At 40.2% G+C, this 10,747-nt stretch overlaps 1 long non-coding RNA gene across 1 annotated transcript; it reads right to left on the minus strand.

Moving 5' to 3' along the window:
* Positions 1-1,051: 1,051 nt before the first annotated feature.
* LOC112843232 (uncharacterized) lies at positions 1,052-2,012 on the minus strand. Its single transcript, XR_003215434.1, has 3 exons — positions 1,824-2,012; positions 1,459-1,550; positions 1,052-1,365 (listed from the first exon to the last, which is right to left on the minus strand). It is a non-coding gene; the product is annotated as an uncharacterized LOC112843232 (long non-coding RNA).
* Between the last annotated feature and the right edge of the window lie 8,735 nt (positions 2,013-10,747).

The raw sequence follows: 10,747 nt of genomic DNA on the forward strand, positions 1-10,747 counted from the left end.
TATCAACACCTACGCCCTGCCCGTGATCAGGTACCCTGTTGGGATAATAAGCTGGCCAAAGGAGGAGATAGAAGCCACTGACATCAAAACAAGGAAGCTCCTGACCATGCATGGAGGGTTTCACCCCAAGTCCAGCACCCTGAGGCTGTACGCTAAGCGGAACGAAGGAGACACTGGTGAGTGTCAGCACACAGTCCAGGATGAGACAACAAACATCCACGAATACATCAGTAAGATGGCCCCAACCGACCGCGCGCTTAGTGAATACCTCAGGCAGCAGAAACCCAAGAATGAGGAGGAAGAGGAGGCACCATCATGGAAGGCCAGGCCCCTGCACGGTATGTACCACCGACACATAATGGAGGTGGCTGATATCCAGAAATCCTATCTGTGGCTGGACAAAGCCGGACTGAAAGAAAGGACAGAGGCACTAATCATGGCAGCACAGGAACAAACCCTGAGCACAAGATCCATAGAAGCTGGGGTCTATCACCTGTGGGACTTCCAGATACAGACGGAGAAAACGGTGGTGGCTAACCAACCAGACATAGTGGTGGTGGACACATAGAAGAAGACGGCCGTAGTGATAGATGTAGCGGTTCCCAATGACAGCAACATCAGAAAGAAGGAACACGAGAAGCTTGAGAAATTCCAAGGGCTCAGAGAAGAGCTCAAGAAAATGTGGAGGGTGAAGGTAACAGTGGTCCCAGTGGCACCTAGTGCTCCAGTGGTAATTGGAGCACTAGGTGTGGTGAATCCCAAACTAGGCGAGTGGCTCCAGCAGATCCCAGGAACAACATCGGAGATCTCTGTCCAGAAGAGCGCAGTCCTAGGAACAGCTAAGATACTGCGCAGGACCCTCAAGCTCCCAGGCCTCTGGTAGAGCTTCCGAGCTTGAAGGATTGACTGCCCACATATATGTCTATATGTATATATGTGTATGTGTGTGTGTGTGTGTGTGTGGGGGGGGGTTTGATGAGCCAAAAAAGCCAGGGCCGATTTTTTTTGTCCCAGTTCAGCCTTGATTGCACACCTTGGTTTCACCCATAAACTGGTACAGGTCTCAAGACATGATCAATGATTTATTATTATAATTACTATCATATTTTTTTAATATCTCAGTCGTTTGGACATTCTGCGCTGAAAATACTTAAAATCACTCAGAAAGTAGGATTATTTCAAAGTTAGACAAATAATTTGACAGAACATGTATGTATAGACATTTTAGTATGGTTTAAAAGGAAATATGTAGAGCATGTTTTCCACTGTCAGCTTTGTGTTGACTTCCATATCAGTTTTAGCTTTGGAGAGACAGAGCGTTGTCCCTCCTGAACCTTTAGGGCATCAAAGAGGGCATCTTTGATCCTGTATAAAAAAAGACCCAGTATATGATTTTATGGTCACTTTGTAGATAAAATAAATGTTGCATTACAATAGGATTATACAGTTGGTACTCACATAATTTCTACACTCTTGGTTACTCTGTGCTGGTACGCTCTTCTGTGGAGAGAGTTCCTTGTGTGGAACATGTCATACAGGTTTGCCACTTCCTGTTGAGACCATCGCCTATAGTTTAGTCACAGCCAATCAGATAATGAATTACTCATTAAAAACTGATCGTTCACTGATGTCAAGTTCTGTCTGTTTCAGGTTCAGAGTTTTTACAAGTTCTCCTGCTAAGTGCCCCACCCCGTATCACTAAAAACCACACACACACACAAACACACGCACGCACACACACACACGCACACACACACATTTCATCATGCAGCACTGAAAGAAAAGTATTACTAGTGTGTCTGTCTGTAAACAAGTGAACATACCCTATTGAGTGTTCAAAGTGGTTGCGCGACGCTCCTGGAAAGTAACCACCCCCAAGCTGCTTGATGTTTCGTGGTCTCTGAAACTGAGGTGTGTCTATGATCTTGACAAGTAGTGGATGTAACTCGATGTGGCCCCGTTTCTCCAGTTTTTTTAATTGAAATTCTGACACTTCAGTGTCTTATTGTTCTCTGAATGAAAGCACAGAACAAATAAACAACTTTTTAAGTTAAAAATGAAATCATAGAATCTATTTATAAACCAAATGTTTTCTAATCTTCTGACTCATCAAAGTAGCAGCTTTTAACAGATATAACAGTTGAATGCGTTCATGCCCTTCTTTCTACATCAGAAGCCAAATATTCTTCAGAAAGGTCTTCCTAACTGTTGCATAAATGTGTGGCTCTTCTGGGTTGCTTTGCTTTCACTCTTCTGTCCAGTTCATTCCAATCCAGCTTGATGTGATTTAAGTCTGGAGACTGTGCTGGCCACTCCATGTTGTCAAGCTTGCCTTCTTGTTCCTTTTTCCTAAGATAGATCTGTAATAGCCTGGACTTGTGTTTTGGGTCATTATCTTACTGTAGGATGAACCCCTGACCAACTAGATGCATACCAGAGGCCACTGCAGAATGCTATGGTAGCCGTGTTGGTTCAGGATGCCTCTCACTCTGTTAAAGTCACCTGTATCCAACAAAAAGACCCAAACTATCATGCTTCCTCCTTAATGTTTGACATTTGATGCCACAGAGTAAGGAACCAACCTTTTGCCTACTCGACAGCGCGCAAAAATCCTGCATGATGAACCAAAGATTTCAAATTTGGATTCATCAGTCCATAACACCTTCCAGTATTCAGTAGTCCATTGGTGGCATTTCATGGCCCAGGCAAACCTCTTTTTCTTGTTTTGATGTCATAGTTATGGTTTTCTTGCTGCAAACGGATCTGTGAAACCTCCAAGTCAAAGTCTTGCTTACTGCAACTAATATTAAATCTGTGCCAGAAGCTGTGGCTCTTTGAGCTGCCTATTACACAAGCTGTTGACTCTCTTTCTCTGTAGGAAAGACCTCCACTTTCAATGATGGTCCATTGGAAGCTGAAGCTCCAGCTCATGTGTCAAAACAACAACACAGTGCTTCTGAAGCACGTGTCAAGGCTTGGTTTGTCTGGCAACAGTCACATGATCAGTCACATCCGAAGCTTCATTCAGTCTGTCACTGCTTCAGTACCTGATTCAGTGGTTTAAACATTAAGTGAATCATTGACAGGATTTGTGATGTGTCTTGGTGGTGATTCTGTGTGAGACGTGGTGAACCGATGTGTGACATAATGGGAAACATGAACTCAGCGAGGAAGAGAGGATGTTCTGCCTGTTCATAGATAATATATTGCATATAAACTTGTTAATAACATAACGGAGGCAGGGACCTCACAGCATAAGCATTGCTCCTGGTCTATTTTAAGATTGTGTTGTACATTATTATATATAATGTATTTTTATCTATTATGTTTAAAAATGTGAAATTTCCATATCCAAGATGTAATTATTGTTAGTCACTGAAAACCTTTACAACATCAGGCTTAACTGGCTTAACACTGCATGTATGAGATTATTATCCTGGCAAACAAAATAGAACAAACTGGGACACACCTGGATACTGGGAATTGATCAACCATGACAGAGACACCACCATCAACTTCTTTATGGATTAGAAAAAAGAGATGTTAAATCTTGTGATATTAGGATTTATGTCAAATGCATTAAATTAGTGCTATCACTACAGGGGACAATGTTTATATTATCATTTGTTTTTTCAAAATAAGCTCCTTAATTAAAATGATATTTTTAATGATACAATATAATTATTTTTGCTATCCACAATTTTCACATTTACTATTTGAAGCAAAAGTAGAAAAATATTAAAGCAGTTATTTAATTTGCTTTAGACAAAAATTGTTTTAGTGATTGAATGTTATTATTGGATTATATTATGTCAAATTATGTCAAATGTTAAAAAATGCTGATAATTTTAGCATTTTTAGTGGCTCCATAATGTGCTTGCAAGCTCCTTGGAATCACCTCAGACCCAGATCATGTGAAACACTTCCTGTAATTCTGTAATGTGTTTTCAAGAGCTTGAATCAAATAACGAGGGAGTCTCGTTGTTTCAGAGAAAGGGGGCGTCGTTTGTCTTTGGTCAGATGACATTCTGAAGAACTACCTACACAGTTTAGGACGAAGGAAACTGTACACAACAGTCATCAAGAATGGGGTGCAAAAGAAAGGGGGTGTGAAACCCAAAAGAAGCAAAATTAAGATTTCAGTGTTTCCTTTTTTTTTAATCATCAAATTAGCTTTTTATTCAGGGGATACAACATTGGATCTTCAGCTGCACATTTGTGAGGGAAGAAAACTTTGTTTCCCCCTGTTTACTTACACTATGATCAGTGTAGAATGGATGTTTTCACGGCAGGTATGGACAGGAATATGATCACAGCTTCCAGCAGTTTTTCCATTATTACTATTGTCATGGAGTATTAGTTTTAAAAATGCTGTAGCTTTCCTAAAATTTGCATAACTTAAAGCACATTATGTCAGTTTGTTTTAAGAAGCAGGGTTGTAGCCATTTCATTATGATGTCACTCTCAAAGATCACAGAGCAGATCACACAGCATTTGTAGAATCAGGAGATCTGGTACAAAGACGTGCATGTGGTAAATGGCCTGTATTTATATAGCGCTTTACTAGCGCTATATGGTGTCTTATTGCACCCCAAAATGATATGTGGCAGGATCTTTAGTGGATTTTGTACAGCAGATCAGTTAATTTGTGTGTCCATACCACCCCACATTTACCTTGCATTCAAGGAAGACCTCAACTGTTACTGCAACATATGGCTCAGCTAAAATGCAGGTCCAGGTTTACAGATCAGCTGTATTTCTGCTACATACACATGGAATTGACACTTCATTGTATATACATTTGTCTCCTGTTCCTTTTATTGTTTTAGGTTAGTACTTTAAAAGGCAATTTAAAAAAAATACATAAAATGAGAGTTATTCCAGGTGGCATTCTATGTGTGTGAAAACTGTACATTTCCCCTCAAATCTATGTTTTAATTCAGTGTGTCAGCCCATGTGGTACTTTAAATTACACAAATGAAGGTTTAGAGTACTGCAGCCTAGTAGTTATTGACACAAGCAAGATTTAAAAGCATTACAATGTGATCTTGACCCTAATTCAGAAATCTTTTTTTTTGTTTTTCAGTTTTTGGAAAGAATCTTTTTCCACTACATGTACAGCGGGCAAAAAACAAATAAAAATAAACAAATAAAACCTTGCAAGTGGGGTTTGTTTTATTATTATTCTTTATTTCCTAAAGAATAATTGAAGTCTGACAATTTGGGTCATCCTTCTCTAAATAAATGTGAATTCCAGCTGATGGGACACACAAGGGGTAAGTCGGCTGCTTTTACACCTGTTAAAGTTTCCCAATGATCAAAACAAAAGGCTAAGACCTCAAAGTATTAGAAAAAATGCAGATTGCACAGCAGCAAATCCACACTAGACCTTAAAATGAACTTATGATGTTGACTTACAGAAACCTGGTTGCAGCAGGATGATTAAATGAATCAACACCCCCGAGTCATTCTAACTACCAGAAATCTTGAAGCACAGGCCGAGGGGGCAGTGTGGCAGCAATTTTCCAGTTTTTTCCAATTTACCAGCCTATTAATCAACGAAAGACCAAGACAGACTTTTGATTCATTTGAAAACCTGATGCTTAGCCTCGTCCACCCCAGCTGTAAAACTCAAAAACCAGTCTTACTTGTTATCATCTATCATCCACCTGGGCCTTACACAGAGTTTCTGTCTGATTTCTCAGACTTTGGATCTGATTTAGTGCTCAGCTCAGATAAAATAAATATTGTGGGTCATTTTAACATTCATGTAGATGCTAAAAATGACAGCCTCAACATGGCATTTAATCTGTTATTAGACTCAATTGGCTTCTCTCAAAATGTAAAAGAACCCACCCACCACCTTAATCACACTCTCTTCAATGCCCTGTACCAACATAGAGCAGAGCAGCTACCTGAGCGCTACTCCAACAGAGGTCGATCATCTTGGTAATAATTTTAACATCTCACCACGTACGACTCTGGATACTGTAGCTCCGGTGAAAACTAAGGCCTCAAATCAGAAGTACCTGACTCCGTGGTATAATTCTCAAACACGTAGCCTAAAGCAGATAACTTGTAAGCTGGAGAGGAAATGGCGTGTCACAAATTTAGAAGATCATCATTTAGCCTGGAGAAAAAGTTTGTTGCGTTATAAGAAGCCCTCCGCAAAACCAGAACATCTTACTATTCGTCACTGATTGAAGAAAATAAGAACAACCCCAGGTTTCTCTTCAGCACTGTAGCCAGGCTGACAAAAAGTCAGAGCTCTTTTGAGCCAACCATCCCTTTAACGTTAACCAGTAATGACTTCATGAACTTCTTCACAAATAAACTTTTAATCATTAGAGAAAAAATTACCCATAATCATCTCACAGATGTAATATTATCTACAGCTACTTTTAGTACCATTGATATTCATTTAGAGTCTTTCTCCAATTGATCTTTCTGAGTTAACTTCAATAATTATTTCCTCCAAACCATCAACGTGTCTTTTAGACCCCATTCCTACAAAACTGCTCAAAGAAGTCCTGCCATTAATTAATTCATCAATCTCTAATAATCGGCTATGTACCACAGGCCTTCAAGCTGGCTGTAATTAAACCTTTACTTAAAGGGAGACCATGATGAGAATGCCACCTCACTCAGGCTTTTTGCTTAAAACTTTTCGTTCTGGACCAATCTATGTGTGGATATGTGCCTAAAACCCTGAAAAATGTTAGACTTACCACAGATATTCACTTACTGCCTGTAAAAACACATTTAACGGTTTCATGAATTGTGTTCATCTCATACCCAACTGCTTTTATCAAATTCTACTCCAAATTCTGCTCTACTACAATACCAGCACTCATGATCAGAGTGCACAAATGCAACAGTTTTTTTCATACTTGACAACACAATAAAACAAAGAAAAATAAGAATATGTTTGTGAGTAGGATTTTTATTTGATGTTAAACAAATTTTTTTTTATGTCAGGTTTTGATTCATTTGAGTTAAGTATACTTTAGTTGATTTGTTTTGCTTTGATGCTATATGCTAAAAATTTTTAAATTAAATTAAATTTAAGATTATATAGCATCACAGCAAAACAACAGTCTCCTCAAGGTGCTTTATACTTTAAGGTGAAAACCCTACAGTATTAGCAAGAAAAATCCCAACAATCAAAAGATCCCCCTTTGAGCAAGCACTAGGCAACAGTGGGGAGGAAAAACTCCCTTTAGTAAGGAGAAACCTCCAACAGAACCAGGCTCAAAAAGGGGCGGCCATCTGCTGCGACCGGTTGGGCTGATGGAAAGACAGGGAGACCAGATGAAGTATACTTCTGATGGTCACTTAGATTTTTTGGAATAAATTATTAAATGCTTCAAGATCTTTAAAGAAGCAAGGTAGTGGGGAAAAGAGTCAAGCTGGTCTTTTAGTCATCATCACTTCATTAAGAACCTGAACGGCTTCTTAAAAGCTTTTCCCACTGCTCGAAAGAACCTAGCAACTTTAGACTTCTTTGGGGGATTGAGTATGTCCCCAATAATCACATCCAGGTGAAACAGATATAGTTCATCAAAAGTTGAATCATCTGGTGTAAGAGCAGAACCTACAAACTCATCTGCAGAGCCAAACTCCTTTCTAAGGATTTTACTCATTTTCTTTAGAATTTTAGGTTGGTAAATTGTGAGAGCACTCACATAATCTGGGTTTCCAACGTTATCTAGAACCATATCTGTAAGACGCCTGGTGATGATGGTTAATTTTTCTAGATTCAAAGTCTTTTTTGTGTCTAAACTGCATTTCCCGAGGAGCTTATTTAACAGACGTCTGCTGAAGTCTCTGACACTTTTCTCAGGTTCTTTCTGTAAGTTTTTTAAGGCTGATGACTGACTTTGACTTTCCGTAGGCCCAGTGTCAGTTTTTGGTTCAGGCTCGGGGCTTTTTTCTGGGGTAGGTCCTGCTTTAGTACACGGACACAGGAGACTGTTTCATTTTGGGTAAGAGAATCTGGACGTGACTGTCTGTCAGTTTCTTTTCGCTCTGTTGGGGTCAGTGCTCTTAAAATCACATCCTGGATGTCTTTCACGGCGCCAGAAATGTTGTCACTTTGGACAGTTTTATCCAAAGCATCATTCTCTAACCACAGAATAATGTTTTGCACAAACTTTTGCACCGAGTCTTCTACAGTCACATAGAGGACCTCGGGCGAAAAGGGTAACTCATCTGTTGGCTCTGCACACCTAGAGATCACAGAGTCTGAAAGACTTCTTCCTGATAGCATCACAGGGAGTAAATATCTTTGATTTGACTGGAGATGGTCATACATTTTATCTGTCAACTCCCTGCAAAACATCTCAATTTCAGCACTTATCTTTAGGTTTTCCTGGGGTTTCCGGATAAGGTTAACGTGATCTGCCTGGTTTAATTTACTAAAGAGTTGATCAAGATTAGATTTGATGGAGTTAAAATCAACTGGGGAAGAACTTTTATACATGGTATCCATAACTGGTGTGTTTACATAGCTACAGACAGAACTGTAGCTGTCCAAAGAATCTGTTCTCTGATCACCAGGAGACTTGACCGGTTCGTGGATACAGATGAAGAACCTTTTGTTTTTCTCCACCAGGTGTTTTAGCTCGCTGGTCATTTGGTAAAATTGCTTTTTGGCAAAACTGCAGAAGCGGTCTTTGCGCAGCTTTTGTTGATTGGTTTTTGTGGATGGGATGCACAAGGCCAAAAAGTTTTTCACCTTTTTGATAATTACCTGCACATTAAAAGCAGGTTCGCATGAGTCACATTTCTCACTAGATGTGACATCTTCACCATCAGAAAACTGCAGATTATCAATTATTGTGTTTACAATATCAGCTGCAGCTATTTCTGCTGGCATGCTGGGAAGCTGGAGACTTTCACCTGTCTCAGCATCTATGCACAGCTCTTTTTCTGTGTCATCTTCAGTACACAAATGATTTAGACAGTCAACTATTTCAGCGACAATATCAGGTGCAATCACTTTAGCTGGGATGCTGGAACGACTTTCTGTCGTCTCTCCAGTTTCACTTTCTTTTTTCTCTACAGGCATCACGTCATTTTCCTCCTGTTTGTCCTCACTGGTTGCTGTGTCTGTGCTCCACTTGGTGAGAGCAGTGCACACCTCATCAACAACCAGTGTCTTCTCAGAAATCTTTGAGTCAGTACTCTCTGCTCTTGAATTAAAGGGTCTTGGGGAACAATCTCCAGCGCCCTCTCGCGTGCGCAGGCAGATTAGTTTACCTGCACATTTTTCCACACATGAGGTTGCATGAGAGACCATGCGTCGAAGGTTTTTTGTGGCTGTAATTTTTCCGCTGACATAAATAGCAGGATCTGACCGCAAATCCGGGTTGCTTAAGAGTAGAGTCACAGCCGAGTTGACCTTTTCTGAGATCTCCATTTCAATCAGTTTTGTCAGTATCTTACTGGACTGACATTTTTCATGGGGGATGTTAAGAGAGACACCAATGCTGGTTGAAAGAGAGTCTCCCAGCGACGGAGCTATTTTTACCACAGGCATGCTAAAATCTGTTTGGTATGCATTATCTGTCATTAACTCCTGAAATGCAGGAAGTGCAGATTTCAGGATGCCGGTAGAAACTGTCTGAATTATTTCGGTTATCGTATCAGCCAGTGCTGCTTGGAGATCAGAGTCCCAGACTCCATGTTCAATCATTCCCCATTGTGCCCAGGAAAACTGCTCAAAACACTTGCTGAATGCAGGTAAAATATGCTCTGGAGTAATGGGTACAGCTTGAGTCTGAAATTCAGCCATTGTGGACATTTCTGTTTCACTGATATTATTTAAGGGACTTTGAGAATCTAGGTTTCTACAGTGTGAAGATCGTGGTCTGTACGTCTCACTTACTAACATGATAAGTAGTAGATTCTAAGTCCTATATATGAACTCGGTTGACCGTTACGTCAACGGCACATCAAAGCGTTCGCTACGTCACAGTCAGCGATCAAAGCGTTCGCTTCGCCACGTTGCACGCATGCGCACTGTCTGGATTTTGAACTCACACGCACAAGCGGGTCGACTCAAACCGCTAATAAATTCTTACATTTTTTTTACAGCGTGTTGGCGTAAAGCATCCGTAAGCGCAACGACATTTAGCCTCGTTATTTACTCTGTTAAAATGCACAACACCCATATATAAAGTATACGGAGGCACAATGGAGCGAAATTAACCTCTAATCTCCGAGTGGACAACCTGTGGACCCAGCTTGATCACCACCTGTTAGTCATGCTAACATGCCTAACGCCAGCATCACTGCATGTAGCTCCGCTCATTTAAGCTCGTGTTAGCTTAAATACGTTCCAGCTGTACTAGCTAGCTACCGTTTTCAATAAGCTGACGTGCTCTTGACAAATAAACCCTGCAGAAGCTCATACTGAACCAGCGCTGAGCGAAGTTACCTGCTTGTACTTACAAGAACTGAGTAAGGCTGAATAAAATGAAGGCTGCCCAGTCAGTCCTCTGCCAAAGTTGAACAAATGTCTGATATTGTCTGAATATTTCTTAATGAGGTATTGTTCACAAAGTTACCTGTGCAGTACTCTGTACAGCTTACATCCTTTGAGAGAAATAATTTCAAGCATTGATATTTGTTGTCACTTGTATGTTGAACTAAAATCTTCTGATCTGGAATTCTTTCACACAGTTTTTTGCCAATAGTGTGTTATTTACCATAACGTAATTCAGAGTCTTTCATACAAGAGTAA

This window comes from Oreochromis niloticus, linkage group LG20 (genome assembly GCF_001858045.2).
Source record: "Oreochromis niloticus isolate F11D_XX linkage group LG20, O_niloticus_UMD_NMBU, whole genome shotgun sequence".
In the NCBI taxonomy this organism is placed as follows: Eukaryota; Metazoa; Chordata; class Actinopteri; order Cichliformes; family Cichlidae; genus Oreochromis; species Oreochromis niloticus.